This window comes from Pongo abelii, chromosome 12 (genome assembly GCF_028885655.2).
Source record: "Pongo abelii isolate AG06213 chromosome 12, NHGRI_mPonAbe1-v2.0_pri, whole genome shotgun sequence".
NCBI lineage: Eukaryota > Metazoa > Chordata > Mammalia > Primates > Hominidae > Pongo > Pongo abelii.
The window spans coordinates 110,267,029-110,283,589 of record NC_071997.2 but is presented as its reverse complement, the minus strand read 5'-3'; the positions used below and the strand labels follow the sequence as shown (position 1 = coordinate 110,283,589).

Sequence of the window (16,561 nt, the reverse complement as noted above, 5' to 3'; positions counted from 1 at the left end):
GTACATGCCCAACATTCACACACACAGAGCCAACACTCAGCAAACTCTACATCACTAAAACTTAGCTTATGGGCCCTACTTCCATTTCGTATGCTTTCCCTATTCCTAGTATCATCATACTCTCTTCTTTCTTCAGTCTTTAGACCTGTTCTTAGGATTGTGTTCTTACATCAGTTTCTTACCCCTTCAGCAAACTCCAGGGTTCTTAGGGAACCCAATTGCTAATCCCCATCATGTAGAATAAGAAGCTCTTTCCTCTTTTTAGAAGAATTTCATGCATAACTAAGTGTGGGAGGGAGAGTCTTTTACTGACTTTGACCTCGTAGAATATAGTCCGCTACTTAGTAATTTTAAAACTTAGTTTCTGTATACCTAAAACCAGGCATGGTCACATGGAGGTACACTGGCATATACACACCCCACCAATACCAAGATCTGTGAGTTAAAACAGACCAACAGAAATGCCTCCTTTATTCTCCCTCTGCTTCAGTCTTTAGTCCCCACTGCCTCTGGTAAGTAGGACAATGGCCATCATTTCACCACAGTAAAGCAAACAAAGGAAGTGACACTAAGGATACCCTAGATGGGGATTGCCTGTCTTCAAGTTTTAGACTTCTGATTCAGATTACTTTCAGAGCCAGTGTTACTCAATGGACTTGAAAACAAACTCATTTTGCAGTTATTTTCAGGAGGAATCTGTATCCTATCTCCAATATCCATGTGACTCTAAGCAGGTCACCTCTTCTCACTGTAACCTGTTCTACAAAACATCCCCAATGTCATTGTCTGCTCCAAATTTACACTTATTGTAATAAAGTAGACTAGGCAGTGAGTTCACAAACCTCTGGATTGTCCCCAAGACATCCAGAACTGTGCCCAGTCCCACACAGATGCATCTGCACACAAAAATGCACACCCTGGGTGCAAACATAGTCTCCACATATATTTATGCAAGTGTTTTATAAACAGCAAAACCTTGCTAATTCACAAGCCTCTTTGGCTGGCGGATTACTGGAGTGTGCAGATTAGAATTAAAACAAATGATTACAAAGTCAAGGATAGCCCATTGCCAAACACATTCTGTTCTTTTGCTTAGTGTTGTAGTTTTGCCTTAATTTATGGTAATCCTACCCACGCTGCAAGCTAATGTATGGCTGGTTCATAAATGGAGTGCAATCTACTACTCCATTTTGGCTGGGAAGGAAGAGAAGACCGCCAGGTTTTTAAACAAGTCTTAAAAAAAAACAAAAATTACAGTTCTGCCACATATTAATGTGAGAATAGATGAGATTCCTCACTGTTCATATATATGGTGTATGTGGACAAATATATATACTCATAATGAAGTCCCAGTTCTGTGAAAACTCTTAGAAGAGATGTTGAGTTTAATTTCTGTCATAATATATGATAGTTTGGTTTAATAAAAAGGAATTTACAGGCTTCAGTAGCTTCATGTCCAAGGGCTATATCTCTGCACCAACTGTCATTTACTCCATCATGTCCCTCCCCTTCATTTCTTGTTGGATTTCAGACCCATATTCAGTCCTTCATCCTTCTACTCTGTCTTGTGGTTTCTTCTTCCGTGACGGGAACTGATGAAACTCTTTAATTGTGTCTATCTCTCTATATATTACACACGGAATTCAATACAAACTCAAAGTAGATTTTCACCAGAACCTCACGCCAACCAACCTTTCCTTCAGTTTCCAGCCAGCCTTGCTTATACTTCAATCTAAGAACATACCATAAATATTCTACTTTCTTTAATTTCCTGATTCATCTCCATTGAGTTCAAATATACATGAATTTTTCTTAGCCTGAATTTTTTCCTTGACTAGAAACAGGTCATAATTTATCTTTCCCATGCATAGAATTTCTGATAAGTAATATGTATTTCTTCCCACTAGAAAAAAATCCCTGTTGTACCTGAATCCCACCCATCTTATGGAACAGCATTGTTTAAAAACTTTGGATTGAGATGTAATGTATCTACAGCACGGTACACAGATCATAAGTGTTCAGCTATTTGAATTTTCAGGATTTGAATACACTCATCTAAGTAACCCCCTAGCTCAAAAGAGAGAATATTACTAGAACCACTGAAATCCCCCTGCTGGCCTCACGGTCACTATCCTCTATTCCAGGAGTTGATAGAAAACTAACCTGTCATCTATTACCACCAATTAATTTTGTCTTTTTGGGAACTTTATATAAGTGAAATAATGGGATATTTATTTTTTCATATCTTGTTTCTTTCAGTCTATGCTGTATTTGAAAGTCAACCATATTATTGTATGCAGTTGTAGTTCATTCATTCTCACTGCTGTGTAGCATTCCATTGTACAAATAAACCACATTTTTTTCTCCCTGTTGGTGGATAGTTGGGTAATTATTTTTTATGGTATTATTAATAGTTCTGCTATGTACCTTGTTATGCAGGTTTTTTGGTGAATAGGTATAAATTTTTATAGGAAAATACCAGAAATGGAATTGCTAAGTCATAGGATGTATAGTGTATGTATGTTCAACTGGAGTACATACATCCAACAGTAGTTTAAAGTCAATGGCTTTAAGAATGTAAGCCCTCATCATCACTGTCTGAGTGTCCCAAGGTCCTACACACACACCAACACACAGTGTTTAGGGTCATTTTTTTAAAAAAGCAATGTTGATGATAGTGTAGTAGTATAAACACATTATTACATTTTGATTCACATTTCCCTGACTGAGCACAATTTTATACATTTATTCATCATTTTACATCCTCTATTGTGAAGTGCCTAAGGATTTAAAATTAAGCATCTTTTCATTTGTTTATTGGCTATTTGGATATCCTCCTTCAAGGAGTTCAAGTTTTTGCATATTTTCCTACAGAATCATCTGTCTTTGTGTGTGTGTGATTGGTAGGAGTTCTTTACATTTTCTGAATAGGAGCCCTTGTTGGATAGGCATATTGTGAATAACTTCTCCCAATTGAGGGTTGCCTTTTTTCTCTGTTAGCACCTTCTTTTGATGATATGAAATGAGATGTCAATCATAATACAATTCATTTATCATTTTAACTTTTATCATTAGTGCTTTTTCTGTCCTATTTAAGAAACTGCTATTGCCTCACTCCAAGGCAGGACATTTTTAAGTTTTTTTATATCCTGTATTTAATTTGATCCTCAGGACACACCTGTGAAGTAGGCAGAAGAGGTATCATTTTGTCCATGTTACAGAAGAAGAATATAGACTCAGAGAGGTGAGTAAGACAGTTCTCAAAGCAAGTCTTCTGACTCCAGCTTCTGAATATCCTGGAAACCAAAGTTTACTCCAATCTCTTATGATTCCTAAACTTGGGTCACTATTCATGCCAGAACTAAACCTCTCCATGGCATGGCCTGAAAGGACACTGCTTGGGAAATGGAAAGCCAAGAAGAAGGTCATGGTTATGGGCATTTACAGCAAGTGATTCACATTAAAATATGATGGTATTCCCATCACCTAAACCTGAGGCCTCTTCTCTACAAGAGTAGATGTAGAAGTTTTTAAGAAAAAGCCAAAGTCCACTTCTCTTTTAACCATTGAATGAGGCAGAGAGGAGTGAGATCCCTCCTGTTCTCATTACAGCTATATATATATTTTTTTTAAATAAGGGATGAGGTGGGAAAGAGAGAGGGAAATAAGTGAGAGTTACAGAGAGGAGACTGAAATAAGAAAGTAGTACAGAAGGAGAGAAAGAGGAGGAAGAGATTAAGAAATGTGAGAGACAGTGAGTCAGAGAGAGACAAAGATGAGTGAAAATGAAGAGAGCAGAGATGAAATAAGAAAGATTGAGAGAGGAAGGGAAGAGGAAAAGAGAAAAAAAATTGTTAAAGAAAACTAAAGAGAAAGAGGCTTGCCATCTATAAGCACTGTGATCTTGACCATACTGTTTTATCTCTTTAGTCTTCACCTCTTTAAAATGGAGATAATAACACATACCCGCTGTGGCTGCTGTTGTAATGAAAAAGAGATAATACAGGTAAATGTATTTGCTCAATCACCCTTCTGTGATGGTGGCTTAAATAAAAAATTTGCTAGAAAAAACTATTTTAAAAAGCTTCAAGACTGGCCAAATCATGAAGTCAATGATGGATGATATGTTTACGTCTACAGCCTACCAAACAGAATTCTTTATTTTGCCATTAACAAAAATTGATTTGATGACTCCTTGTAGATATAAATCCATGGCTACATCTGGAGGTATCTGGACTCACTCCATGCTTAGCTTTAGGAATGATGAACAACTTTAAATTCAGTGCCAAAGCTCAATAAGCCACTGAGTTTCATTAACACTCTTATTAATGATCAGATTACATGTTAAACAGAGATAATTACTTTCTTGATGACAAATAGGAAGATGTCATAATCACCAAGTATAAAAAATAATACCCCCAGAAAAAAAGATATAAAAAGGGACCAAAGTGTAGCAATTTTCCTTTATCAGACTCTGAAAAATTTTCAACTAAGTAAGTTTTGGCATGTGCACACACAAACACAAACAAAACATCTTATTATTCTAGGAGAAATGCCTTCTCTTACAAGGTGTTTGAAATAATTCTGGAATTTAGGAAACTTCTTGGGAAATGAATAGAGTGGACTCTCTATGGCTTGATCACAATTTCTGTTTTCATAAGACTAACACCTTCTCTCTAGCCCTATTTGTGTTTTTCACTTTCCTGGGCTCCCTATGTATTTGTCTTTTCTATAGTTGCTATGTGTCTCCAGAATTGTTTCATTCATTTAATCACTGAAAAATTATGTATTATTTAATAAATAATCCTGAGCACCCTGTTGGGATTAGAAATGTAAAGTTGGAGGAGGGATGGAAAGCTATGGCAGATCTCTTTCTTGGTGCTCAGAGCCTAGCTGAGGTATCCATTCCTGAAACTGATAAAGAAGTAGAAAAGCTTATTCAAAGAGAAAGCAAGGCCCCTTGTTGATATTTTGCAGCTCTACACCTAATGGGGAATAGGAGGTGTTTTTTAAAAGTAATTTCAGAAGCCTCAGAAACCATATCTTGACCTCCATAAGCATTGTTGCCTGGGGCAACAAAAGTTCTCAGATTCAGTTCTCCTCTACGCTCAGGGAAATAATAATGCCCTATTATTCTGACGTACAGAACAACAAAGAAATTTCTTTGCATTTACTTTTTCTGATGCTTACAAAATCTTCCCTCTCTCCCTGCTAGTTCTATTTTCAGATGATAGAAAAAGGGATTTTTTAAAAAATGCATCTCTTTAAAAGGTCAAGGGACAACCTGAAAAACTGAAAGTCACTTGGAGACATCTAAAGTCTGCTTCTATACATGAAAGTGCATTTAAAAGAGTTTATAAAATGAATTTTTAAAAATTAGTATATGCAGCCATTAGGAAAACATTCCATACTTTAATATTGATGTACCACTTGAAAAGGGAGACTTTTAGATGTGCTCATGGAATACACTAGGGAAAGATAAAGAGCTGCATACACTGATCCCTAAAGCCAAACTTAGAGGGGTCATTGGGGTCCTAACCTCAATAATCCAGGCCAGAAAATGTCAGACAGGGTCATCCCAGGAAAAAATTGTGTTCTATTTGGTGTCTAGGGAGATGCTTTCTGAGGGTGCCTAGGGAGTAGTGTAACTTTAAAGGGGACCCATAGACCTACGGGGAACCCTATAAAGGTGAGGGAGGGATGGAGAGCTATGGTGGATAGCTTTCCCCATCCAAGTCCCCAGAAGATCCTCTGCCCAGAGAGAAGCCAGATGGAGGGTCTGACTTCACAGCCAGGCTGTCCTTAATCTTGACTATAGCCCTACCCCACGCAGTGCTACCTACAGTCCTCTCTCCCAGTGCAGTCCTGGCTCCCTGCTCACCTCTGTGCAGGCAGTACCAGAACACAGTACTGGCTCCTTTCTATTCTCCCCAGAAATTCCCCAAAATGACTCTGATTTGCAAAGGTCTGTGAGATTGAGATTGAAGTTACCCTAGAAACATCTCGAAGGTGAGAGAAGAGGAATGAAAAGAACCCGAGTGGAAATTTGGGAAACTGAAGCACAGTATTTGCTTAGGTATTGCTTGTCTATTTGCCTTGAGGTGTTTTGAAAGCACAGTGCTCTCATTCTCAAAGCTATCAGGGGCCCATACACACAACTGCACTCTCTTCTTGTGTATAAAGACACAACACACTATTTTTCACACCAGACAAAAGCATCACATTATAAAACTTTTTAACATTGCTTGTTTCTACAAAAGCATGTGGTGAGTTTGCTGTAACTTAACTCCTTTTTATATACCTACTGATAATTTATTTTGATCTACCACTGCTTTTTCCTTTTTAAGCAAAGATTATGCCTCTCAATATAGAATTGTAATCTCTTCGTCTAGTTCCACAATGAAGGACACATCATATTGTCTTAAAGGGGAACTAACATCACTTTATCTAACACATGAAAATAAAGATCAAGTTCACAATAGAGATTAAAGGACTTGGGAAGTTCTTGAAGGGAAGTTGGTGAAAGGTTTGCAAAGCCAAGCTTGGAGGCACAGAGGGTATTTTTGTGGCACTCTAAAGCTGCATTCAACTGATCACTACCTTCCAACCCTGGAGGCTACATCCCTGAAGTAATCACACGCTACCACAACTTTCTTTCTGAGACATTCACAGTCAAAACAACCTCCCTTTTCTCTACTATAGAGCTTCTGCTTTCCAAAGAAAATTTTCCCTGATAATTAATTCTCGTTTCTCCTCTGTACCAAAACAGAAACACTACCATCTTGTTTATTAAGTTTTCACCAGAAAAGGAGGATGTGAGAATCTTCCTGTAAACATAGGCTGGGGGGTGTCAACAGGTGCAATCTAGAAAGTAAACATAGGTTAATGAAGCACAAATGGTGTTTGGAGCTAAGAATGTCCTTGGGACATTTTAAACCATATCTAAGGATTACGCTTACTAGAAGCTCTACTCGCCTCCTATCCACACAGCTGATATCACATAGGTCATACTGCAGGGTTAATTTCACTTCTGCCAATTAAAGATCCCCAGCCCCAAACTCTAGAACCTCAGCATCATTACATCACACTTGTTTCTTCTCTGGCCCCTGATGTTAGTCCCCATGCTAGCGACCTCTCTGCTTTTTTCCATTTTGAGCACCAGTTGCATAAGTAGATACTTGTCTGGTGACTTCTATCAGAATCTCTGTGTATAATTCTGAAAGAGCTAGGAGCTCCCTTACCTGGGCCCACTTGCCATGCTAGCCTTTTTTTATCATAAAGTATGATGTATCTTAGTGTGATTTGTCCTTTTATTTGTCCTTCTCTAGTAAAAGTCTGTTTGGGAGTTCCCCAGGTAAGAAATGGTGTTTACTCATTTCTGTCCTTGGCCCCCAGATTGTTTCTCAGATATAACAGTCTATTATGAATCATTTTATATATTAACTTTTAATTTATTTGACCCTACATAGCCATCAGGTTTTGAACTAATTGACAGAAGAAATTAGATCTCACTCACTTCAATATTAATCTTCAACTTTGTGCTCAAAATTAAGCACACTCCTATCTTATTTAGCAAAACAAAATTATAAAAGTACGTACTTTAAAATCCACTTAGAAAATATCTATGGCCAGAAATATTTGCAAAAATTAGAAACTTGTGTGTCACTTTATTCATAACTTTATTTATTTCATACATATTGAGCCCCTGCTATGGGCCAGACATTGTGCATGTTATTATTTTATTTAGTGTACTCACTCCTGAACCTTTCAATAATACAGTGCACTTTTTGAATACAAAATAAAGTTTTATAAGGGAAGAAAACTCCTGGACCTTTTAAATACCTGGTTATCAATGGCAAATATATCAATTTAATATCAAAATTGAGGTATGAAAAACAAACTCCATTATGGCATCTCATCTTTCATTCCTTTTCCCACCAATTCCCCTGTGGCCTACTCAAGTATTCCTGACATGAATGGCGCTGGAGTGGTCGCAGCTCATAAGCGAAGCCTCTCCTATCCAGATATCACTGTCATTAGAATTTACTCTATTGTCAACAAAGCAATACTGCTGATGGTTGGAGAAAAACAACTGCCACAGTATCCAAGTGTGGGAGAAAGCTTTGTTTGAGCTTGGCTCACTTTTTGCGAGAAAGGATAAAAGGCTGCCGAGCTCAAGTGTGCAGGACGTGCCTCGATTCCTGCAAGATGGTGTGCAGAACTCAAGTGCCTAGCCTGTTAAGAAGGCTCTCCTAGAACAGCCTCCCAGGAAAGCAGCCCTCTAGTGAAAAAAGACAGCATAATATCTCTGAGTGGCCATTCCATGACACGCCAGGCTCAGAGAAACAGTTTCACAGGTTCCTAGTACAGTCAGGCACTGCCTGTTAACATTGTGGTCAATGACGGACTACATATATGATGGTAATACCATAAGATTATAATGGAACTGAAAAATTCTTATCACTTGGTGATATAGTAGCCATCATGAGGTCATAATACAATGTATTACATGTTTGTGGTTTTCTGGTGTAAACAAACCTACTGTACCGCTAGCCATATAGAAACATAGCACATAGAATTACGTATGGTACATAATACTTGATAATGTTAAGAAATGACTGTGTTACTGGCTTATGTATTTACTTTATAGTGTACTGAGTCTCTTTATTAAAAAAAAAAAATAGTTAGGTGTAAAATAGCCTCAGGCAGTTCCTTTAGGAGGTACTCCAGAAGAAGGCGTAATTACCTGAGGAGATGACAGCTCCATATGTGTTATGGCCCCTTGAAGAACTTTCAGTGTACAAGATATGGAGGTGGAAGACAGTGATATTGATAATCCTGACTCCGTGTAGGCCAAGGCTAATGTGTGTTGTGTTTGAGTTTTTAACAAAAATTTTAAAAAGTTAAAAAAATAGGCATTTTAAAAATAGAAAAAAGCTTAAAAAATATTTTTGTACAGCTGCACAATGTGTTTGTGTTTTAAGCTAAATGTTATTACAAAAGAGTCAAATTTTTTTAAAAAGTTAAAAGATTATAAAGTTACAGCAAGCTAAAGTTAATTTATTATTGAAAAGTTCTTATAAATGTAGTGTGCCTTATGTCTATAATGTTTATAAAGTGATAGTGTATAGTGTACAGTAATGTCCTAGGCCTTCATATTCACTCACCACTCACTAACTCTCCCAGAGAAATTTCCACCCTATACAGGTGTACCATTTTTTATCTTTTATACTATATTTGTATTGTATCATTTCTATGTTTAGATACACAAATATTTACCATCGTGTTGTAATTGCCTACAGTATTTAGTACAGAAACATGCCGTACAGGTTTTTAGCCTAGGAGCAAAACTGTCTCCTGCATCCTAGGTATGTAGTAAGCTACGGCATCTAAGTCTGTGTAAGTACACTCTGCGATGTTCACACAACAATGTAATTGCCTAATGATGCATTTCTCAGAACATATCCCCGTCGTTAAGCAACACGTGACTGTATCTCATTGATTGTGTCAAATTAGAGCTGGTTAACCAGAACTGACAGTGATTCATTCAAAATAAAGTGTCAGGAAAATCAAAGCTTGGGCTTCTTTTTCCTGCCTCTAAGCAATACAGACTTGCCTATCATCTTTAATATATGAGAAATGGATGGAAAAGTAACCTTATCAATAATCAGTGAAAGGATGAAAGATGCCCCTCCTTAAAGTTTAGAAGTCTTCAATGCTTCCCCACCCCCACCGTCTAAATGGTACAGTTTTAAAACCTGCACCTTTTCTTAGTATAAGGCCCTCCACAGTCCCCACCCTCTTCCCCAAATTCAATATGAAGCAAACAAGTCATCTCCCTGGAATGTATCTCCTCTCCATTCTTTATAATTTACTCTGTTCCGCTTAACATGCAAAGCCAGTCTCAACACATACCTTCCTATAGTAACTATGCTGACCATGGTATTCACTGAGGACTCACTTTTCTAAATTGTCTAAGCCACTCTTAAACTACCAGGGCAGCTATTGCCCAGCACTAGGTCCTGTAGATATGCTATCCTCTCTAAGAAGGCACAAGTCTTTCAAAAGTAGAATCTTCTATTTATTCCGTTTGGCATAACAAAATTCTGAAACCTAGACATCTTAAAACAACATAAATTCATTCTCTCTTCTTCCTGGAAGTTAGAAGACCGAGATCAAGGTATCCACAGAGCCAGTCTTTCTCTGAAGGGTCTACAGAAGGATCTGTTCCATGCCTTTCTCTTAGTTTCTGGTATTGCTGGCAATGCCTGGCATTACTTGCTTACAACTACATAACATAACTCCAATTTCTGCTTCCATCTTCACATGGCCAACTTCCCTCTGTGTCTGTATCTTTCTAAGCCCTCTCTTTTTCTTATAAGAATACCAGTCATATTGGATTTAGGGCCCATCCCATCCAGTCTGTCCTCATCTTACCTTAACCAGTTATATCTGCAAAGACCCTATTTCCAAATAGGGTCACTTTCTGATGTTCTAAATACACATACATTGGGTGAGGGGCGAGCACTATTCAATGCAGTACAGAGCTATACCTCATCCTGCTTTGATGCTTAGTGTCTTCCTTCCACGAGGAGAATTTAAGGACTCAGCTGCAACGATGACACTGTTTGTGGAGCACATGTTGTATAAGGTGATGTGCTGTACTCTGCAGTAGACCCTTTATGTACCAACCTGACACAGAAGGGCAGGGAAAGTACCCTTCCTAGAAGCCTTGATTGTGCTAAGAAAAAGCCAATGACTTTGCTATGGTAATTGCTTTTGACCTGCTCTTCCGGGAGATCTCTGGTAAGGTACAACGGAGTTCACTTAAGCAAAGTTTTAGTGGAAGAGATCAAGAATAATTAAGGCAGGGAGGGTGGGGAGAGGAAACAATCATGGAGAAGTCTCATCTTCAAGCATGGGAAATGTCAAGCCGGATTCACTCTGTGTAAAGGTCAGCCCTAACATGCCAACCTTTTAAATTTTTATTTGAAGGACTGTGTTTAAAATACCATGCTACAAATTTGCTAAAAGAAAAAAAAAAGAAACATTCACTCTGAGAGAACCATGTATATAGCCACAGAAGACAGAGACACACCACATTAGGGCACAAAACTAAATAAGAACAATGGAAATTCCCTGAAGTTTTAGGGAAGCAAATGAAAGAGCACAGGAACTTTTTTAAACATGTAGGAGAAAACCTTGGTGAAGGAAAGCAAGCAAACAACAAATGAAACTTCACTTATCTTGGAGCCAAGAAACTTGTTTTCCTGTTTTAGTTTGCTATTTGCTGGTTTTGTGATATTCAGCAGATAAAGACATTTCACTTTTCTCTACCATGGAGTAACACTTGGCTTACACACTGTAAATGATTGCTTTGTGCAACAAAATGAATCAAATGTTTCCAGAAATCATTAATTATTCCACAAATACTTGTGATTTTTTTGATACTTTCAGATAAGTAGTTATGTCTTATCTTAATGATTACCAACATTGCAACCAAATGTTGTCTGCCATTTTGAAATAATACAAATCTGCTCTTGAGAAAGGTCCTAAGGGATCAGCCCACACTGGTTGCCTAGGAGAGGCATTTCACAGAAGGTTAGACAAAATCGAAAACCACCATCAGACATTTAAAACTAAGGTTTTAAAAGCTGACCTAGTCATTGAACAAACAGACGTGCTTATTGAATACCTACTATGTGTAGGTGTTGCCTAGGATTGAAGGAGAAGCAGAGCTGAAAAAATCAATATCCCTGAGCCTAAAAAGATCAGAATACAGCCATACACTATTACAAAATGTCAAGGTAATATATGAAGAATACAGAGGTAAGGAAAAATAAGAGCTGGTTGATTTTAAAGTCAAAAGAGATCCCTATGAATATAGTAGTTAAGGAATCATCGTAGAGGAAAAGGTGGTAAGCTAGATAGTAAAAGATATCTTGGTGATAATTTTGATTCCATATAATAGAACAAATACTTAAACACTTGGATGGAATAGAGGTTGGAAAGTATGAGGATGAGGAAAGAGGGAAAGAGAGAAAAATGCTTTAGTTTTAATCCTAAAGGCATTATCAGTTTAAGTACTTCTCTGTGACTGAGGTTATTATCCATAATATCAGGGTGGACCCTCATGTCAGACTGAAACCCAGTGGATTTTAGCACATTTGCCAGACCTAGAAGAAAACTTAATGAGAGATGTTAATATCTTTATGGTCTGTTCATTCTAAATAGGAAAGAAGATAGGAGGTGAAGACTGAACCCATTTGCCTTTGAGGGAGCAGGACACTTGGACAGCATTCTCACTCTTTGTGGCCAAATGAATTAATTCATCTATTTCCTATAATCTTCTTAATGGTAAAATATCTGCATGTGTAAAAAATTATTGTTTTATATATTTACACACACACATATATTCAAATGAATGTATCTAGATATATGACTACACTAGTATCTGTGGGAAAAAGAGAAAAGAATCCTTTATGAGAGATGAAGTATAAAAAATCAGAATGGAATTCAGAGTTGCAAAGTGGATGCTTTTTTAGAAGATTGAACAGAAGAAAATGATCAGACTGAAATTAGCTGGATTGGAACAATGCTTTCTAAAAAGTGACCTATTCTGAGATGGGAAGATCATACCCTTTCAAGAAGAGACAATCAGCTTTTCTGTGTTATGTCACTGTAAAAGCCACTTAGAGAAACGCAGCCCAGCACTTGCTTTTGAGAGAAGATGGTAAGACGACAAAACGATGAACTTAACGGACTATTTAGTTCAGATATTTTTAAATAGCATTTTTCATTTTAAATGTGGTTCCAAAACCAATGCTTATAGAATGAGGGCTGAAAGCTTTAGTTCAAACCAGCAAGGCCTTCTCCAGTATCTGCACCGAAAGTTCTCTGACAAGAATACACTTGATTTTCAACCAGCAAGAGACTAGTTATTCCATTTAGGGAAATGACATCCCGATGACCTAAAATTACCCTTGCAGTTTCTGCAGACTGTAGCTTCAGCAATGTGTCTATTCCGGGTTGCACAAAAAAAGAGTTTCGCTACGGCTTTTGGAGAACCCTTCCTGGGGAGTATCATGCTTTTCCCAGCTTCTTTGCTAAAGGTGAGATGAATGTCTATCAACATGGCACTTACCAGCCACCAGGGTTGGTAATTCATTCATTCAGGAACAGTTTGTGAATGTTTACCATGTGCCAGACTCTGTGTTAGATGCTGGTTATACAGATTAAAAACATAGTGTCTGTCCTCAACAGCTTACCACCCCTTGGGAAGGAGAGTCAAGTAAACAGACAATTAGAATACAGCAGAATGATGGCCAGCTAACTGGATTCCTGAAAATGTGTTTGACTTTATCCTATCCTCTCTTTTCTCATTCATTTCTTAACACTGCAGTCTGGCCCAGGCTCCTGTCTGATACTGATCTTCCAGGACCACACAACCTTCCAATCCAACGGCCAGTTTAACCTGCATCACACCCATTTTCCAACAGTATTTGTCACTTTGCATCACCCACTAATTTTCTCAATTATCTCTTTTCGTGGTTCCCAGGACTGTGCAATATCTTGAATTTTCTCCTTATAATTTTGAAAAAAAAAAATTCTTTCTAAGTTTCTTCATGTAGAGTTATTTCCATTATTTAGCCCCTAAATGTTAAGACTACATAGAATTTTGTTAGTTCTTTCTATATGTGCTTTCTTTATATAATTTCATCTCTTAGCCTCCCAAACAAAACAGAACCTCCAAATCACTCCCATATATATTCCATTGTCAGTTTTGTCCGTGAGATTTTGGAAATGCCTCCAAGCTTCCATTCAAGATGGTAAACAGAGCTTATATATTTAACTACACCATAGTAAATTTCCATTTATATTCACAGTGTTATGTAAAAACATATACACTTTAAAAAACTGCATCAGTGTTACCAAACAGGGAAGGATGCCATTCACATATTCAATATTGTGAGGGTGTTTTTCCAAGATTTATTATAGGTCTTGGATTACTAGATTGAAAAATTACTAGCCTATGATTCAACGCATGGGAAGGCAATCCCCCAGATCTCCAAAACACTCATGGCAGAATTGGAGAAATGGGTAAGACCTGGGCAATCAAGAGAGTCCAAATCTCACAATTTGAATGACTTCAGCATGGACACCAGGAAAATCCTTGAGAGTCCCAGGCTTGGACTCTTACTCTGGGGCTCTTTGACCATAGACAGTTTCACGACTAATGCCAAATAAAATGGGGACATTTTCTCAACAAGCCACTGACATTGGCCTGTCTACTCTGTTCTATTTCCTGTACTTTTATGTTGCCAGATAATGATACCAGTCCTTGTAAGTGAGGAGTAGGAAGGGAGCTAAAGTTACAGGCATTCATGCAGTGGGAAGGTTTGATTCTTCTGACATGGGTTTATTTCTCTGTTTGTGGATGTTTGTCGCTTGCATCTGTTGTAGCAGCCAACATTTACCAGGGCCTCAGTTATTGTTTATTGGGCAATGCAAGTGTCCATGTTGCGAGACTCTTACAGGAAGGCCTCCTCCAAAACCAGGCACACCCACAGGGCAGGCTCTATGTGCCTCTGTCCATTGTCTGCTCCAATTACATTTCTAAACAATCAAACTTGACCCCAATGCCCCACCCCTTCTCCTCCAGCTCCTGCTGCCTGCACTGATGGACCCTACTGCCTGGTTGGCATATCACTTGGTTTACAGCAACTGGAAAGAGGAACATAATGTAACAAACCTTGCTGCTATTTACAAGATAGTTGTTTCTTTGTTTTTACTCTCTCAAGTTGGTTGTAACACTGAAGTTAGCTGGGCTACTGCCTCTTCTTCCTGATTGAAATGACTTTGCTCATTGCTATGGTTTGAATGTGTGTGCCATGGTTTGAATGTGTGTGCCACCACCCCCAAATTAATATGCTGAAGCCTAGTCACCAATGCGAGTCTATTAGAAGGCAGGGCTTCTGGGAGGTGATTAGATCATGAGGGTGCAACCTTCATAAATGGGATTATGACCTTATAAAGTAGGCCCAGAGTGCTGACTTTTCCCTTTTATCATATGGGGACACAGTGAGAGGATGCCATCTATAAATCAGAAAGCAGAGTCTCACCAGATACTGAATTTGCCAGTGCCCTGATCATGGACCCTCCAGCCTTCAGAATTGTGAGAAATTTCTGTTGTTTGTAAGCTACTTTTATATAAGCTATACGGTATTTTGTGGTAGCAGCCCAAATGGACTAAGACACTTATCAACAAACCCTTTTCAGTAAAGTCCTACTTTAAATAGTGTGCACCCTATGCCATGGTGTATCCATCAATTATTACCATAATCATTTTGTGTGACAAACAATCTCAAGATCTTAATAGATTACAACAGCAACTACTTATTTTCCTTGCTTCTGTGGGTCAGGTATGGCTTTACTAGGATAGGATGGGCTTGGCTGCAGGTCAGATTAGCATTGTTCCAACCATTTTTTCTTTTGCAGGCAACAGACACCTGAGCCATGTACTCCTCTTGATGGATCGCAGGAGCACAAGATGGTAAGCCGAAACACAGAATACATCGCAAAGCCCATCCTTGAAACTAGGACACTGTCCATCAGCTACAAGCCCTATGATTAAGTCCATCAAAGGTGAAGTAGATGGAACTCCATGTAGACAAAAATAAAGGTGACAGGTAAGAATAGGAAATGGCTGAAGTGGATGAGATAAAATTCTAACCTTATGAATAATTTCAGGAATATAACAAGTGTCTTTCCAAGTTATGGTTGGCTATGTATGACAGATTTATTTATTTATCCCAATTTTTCCCTCCCTTCAAGCTATGAGATTATACATTTACCCCCTTTATAGTATGGCTTCTTAGTTACTGGATCTTGAGTTAGTCTAGCCTGCAATTTCATACTGTAAACAAGACATTTTATACTGATTCTTTTCTTATCTATGCTGATGCAAATTCTCCTAATATGTATTTTGGTGTGATACACACACACACATTATTTGACACCCATATATCTACGTATATATGTATAGCTCTGCATATATATTTGTGCAAACATAAATTTGTAAGGGAGGGGAATTAAATGCATAAGGCTTAAATTGCCATCTTGAACCAGAAGACCTTTGGGTATAATTTTTCCATGTTTGTTTAAGTGTGTTTCTCCCAAAGAGACTGTATATCATCTTGGTATTCTAAGCACATAATATTGTTCCTGGACTAATCATATAAATAAATAAATATATATATATGTGTGTGTATATGTGTGTGTGTGTGTGAGTGTAGGTGTGTGTGTATATATATACACACTCAACAAATGTTCAAATTAAATTATTAATCAAATTAATGATTTGGCTATTTTTTCCAAACATTTTATGATGATAAAAACTTAAATCCTGTATGAAAATCTTGCATCTTTTCATCCCGTTCATTCTGTGACCCAGCAGCTTAATCCTGCCTTGCTGACCTTGTATATTCTCTAGTTCCATCATGCCTCCTTTGAGGTGCGGTGAAATACGTAGCAAATAACTCAGGGGTAAAGGCACGATTGT

General features: G+C 37.9%; 2 long non-coding RNA genes across 12 annotated transcripts in view; one reads left to right on the top strand and one right to left on the bottom strand.

Moving 5' to 3' along the window:
- The window catches only part of LOC129057743 (uncharacterized), a 388,559-nt gene that overhangs the window by 188,447 nt on the left and 183,551 nt on the right, over nucleotides 1-16,561 (bottom strand). For 2 of the 11 annotated variants that reach the window (XR_010136339.1, XR_010136350.1), the window contains exon 12: nucleotides 1-16,561. This exon is cut by the window's left edge and continues 21,967 nt beyond it. The exons of the other annotated variants lie outside the window; for them this stretch is intronic. This is a non-coding gene — a long non-coding RNA (uncharacterized LOC129057743). 11 annotated transcript variants of the gene reach the window in all.
- The window catches only part of LOC129057742 (uncharacterized), a 32,673-nt gene continuing 31,173 nt past the window's right edge, over nucleotides 15,062-16,561 (top strand). The window contains exons 1-2 of the long non-coding RNA XR_010136327.1: nucleotides 15,062-15,175; nucleotides 15,499-15,689. This is a non-coding gene — a long non-coding RNA (uncharacterized LOC129057742). The remainder of the gene's footprint in view (nucleotides 15,176-15,498; nucleotides 15,690-16,561) is intronic.